Consider the following 2,944-nt stretch of genomic DNA (forward strand, 5'->3'; position numbering starts at 1 on the left):
CGCAGCCTCTGAGGGGGAGAGTTTTGTGAAAGGCTGAGAGGATCACTGCTGGACACTGTCACTACAGTAAAGTGCCTGGTGATCTGTGGAGAATCCCAAGTATACCTATAATTGCACACAGCATACATTTACGTTAGAATCTGGATATTGCCTACACCCCTTTTGTGGATTACAAATATCACTTAAGTAAGTAATTAGAGCTCCAACTGTCGGCGAAGAACCGCAAGGCCTTGCTAGGGTAGTGACTCTATTGTTTAATCCTTAAAGGGGGCCCCCAGTCTTCAAAGTGTTTATATAAGTTAATCAGACTGAATCTTTTATATAGAGAGGACATAACAGTGATTGCTGAATAAATTAAGTTCAAGTTGCTTAATAGTGAATAATACCATATTGCATCATAGTCACTCTCACTTATTGTGATTATATACTGTGAATATATAAAACATTATATATAGATTGCTAAGTATCTGATTTAGGTTGGTGTTTGTGTCCCAAGTCCCATATATTACATTATTGGGATTTGGGAGATCAAACCCTCTTTTATCCTTGATGGCATATTTTGTGTGTTGGTTTTGTATCTGTTACATCTAATTTGATACAGTAAATCATTATACTGGTACATAAGTGTCAAGAGCATTATTGTTCTAATATGTCTGAACCTGTAGTGCCCAGCGGGTCAGATGTGTCTCAGGGTCCAGGGAGGGCAGAGGAGGTGCTATTATCCAGCAGCCCCCATGGGAGTCGTGTTACATATGTTTAGGAGATATTCCTTGTACCTACAGTTAAAGCAGAGTTCCACCTTAAAAAAAAACTTTTCACCGTCCGCTAGCTTACACAAAACTGAAAAAGAATTGGATAATTAAAAATTTTGTTTTGTTTCACTTACCTTGTTTTTAATGAAAATACACTTACCTTCCTTCCTCTTCCTCCCTCTGCGGCCGCAGCCCACGCTGTCACATCCTCCTTGCATTGACTCCTGGGAGATGAGCGTCATCGATCCCAGGAGTCAATGCGCCTGCAGCAGCCCTGCTCGGCAGTTCCGGTTCAGGCGTGTCATTCCCTGCTGAACAGCTTCTGGGCATGCCCAGAAGCTGTGCGTGGATGACGCGCCTGCACCGGAAGTGGCGAGCAGGGCATTCTGGGACTCCGACCTCACCGAAGAGGACACTGAAGAGGACGCTCCGGCTTCAGCTGCCCACACCTGAGATGGCAGCGCTGGACAAGACTTTTTCAAGGTAAGTATTTCTCCGAAAAGTAAAGGGGACAGTTCAGAGGCTATCGTTGCTTAAATGCACCAGCCCTGACTGTCCCGGGGGTATTTTTAGGTAAAACATTTTTTTTTGCCCGGAACTCCGCTTTAAGCTTTATTATAAACTTACCTCTAGGTACAAATGTCCAAGCTGTGTTTACTACTGCTTTAAGATGGAGCTGTCAGGAACAGGTCTGCTTAAATATATCCCTAAAATATCACAATATACTAAAACAGTATCATTGTTCAGAAAAACTCCACTTTTATCATTAAAAAGCCACCCTTGAGCTCCAAGTCCAATGACTTTACCTAGGCTGAGATAATGTCACCAGTCTGCTGCAGGTTGCATGATCCCAGTGATCTTACTGCAAGCATTATAGCTTTGTAGCAAATCACAAGGTTAGAACATAAAGCAAGGACTGACCTGTGTCAAACATTTGTGAATATAGCCAAGAACTGTACAGGCACCCGGATTTTCATGATTTTGCAATCCCTGATTCAGGAAGTAGATATTGACCCTGGATGATGCCTGATCAAAGATGGCACTGTCCTTCTGGAGGGAAAAGCAGATGAAGAAATTGTCAGAGGGAGTACTGTTATCTCTGTGGGAGTTAATAAATAACTGGAAGTGTTACATTACTGAGCATGTATGCTAATCTGGTATGTAGTATAGTTACACACTGTACTGACTTTAATACAATGTATTTACTCTGCCAGCAGGAGGCATTTTGCTGCAGCGATTAACCTCACTGTGAGATTTTTAGAAAAGATGTAGCTCTGAATTCTGCGTAGCGTGCATAGTGTAAATTTGTGTGCTTTGTTTATTTGTGCAGTCTGTGTGTGTATACCGGGTGTGTATAGTGTGTGTAATGTGTACCCTGTGTGGTGTATAGTATGTTGTGTATAGTGTGCATAGTGTGTGATATGTATAGTGTGTATAGTGTGCAGTGTGTGTATAGAGTGCAGTGTGTATAATGTGTGTATAGAGAGCAATGTGTGTGGTGTGTGTGTAGAGTTTAGTGTGTATATAGTGTATAGAGTGCAGTGTATAGTGTGTGTATAGAGTGCAGTGTGCGTATAGTGTGCAGTGTGTGTATAGAGAATAGTGTGTGTATAGAGAGCAGTGTGTGTATAATATGCAGTGTATGTAAAGAGTGCAGTGTATAGTGTGTGTATAGAGTTTAGTGTGTATAGTGTGCAGTGTGTGTATAGAGTGCAGTTTGTAGTGAGTGTGTGTATAGTGTGCAGTGTGTGCATAGTGTGTGTATAGAGTGCAGTGTGTGTATAGTGTGTGTATAGAGTGCAGTGTGTGTGTATAGTATGCAGTGTTTATATAGAGGGCAATGTGTGTATAGAGTGCAGTGTGTAGTGTGTGTATAGTGTGCAGTGTGTGTTTAGAGTGCAGTGAGTATTGTGTGTAAAATGTGTTTATAGTGCCCAGTGTGTGTGTAGAGTGCAGTGTATAGTGTGTGTGTGTATAGAGTGCAGCGTGTATAGTGTGCAGAATGAGTATAGAGTGCAGTGTGTGTACAGAGTGCAGTGTATAGTGTGTGGGTATAGAGTGCAATGTGCGTATAGTGTGCACCATGTGTACAGATTGCACTGTATAGTGTGTGTGTGTGTGTATAGAGTGCAGTGTGAGTATAAGGTGCAGTGTGTATAGAGTGCAGTGTATAGTGTGTGTATAGAATTCAG

This window comes from Pelophylax lessonae (genome assembly GCF_965119305.1).
Source record: "Pelophylax lessonae genome assembly, chromosome: 4".
NCBI lineage: Eukaryota > Metazoa > Chordata > Amphibia > Anura > Ranidae > Pelophylax > Pelophylax lessonae.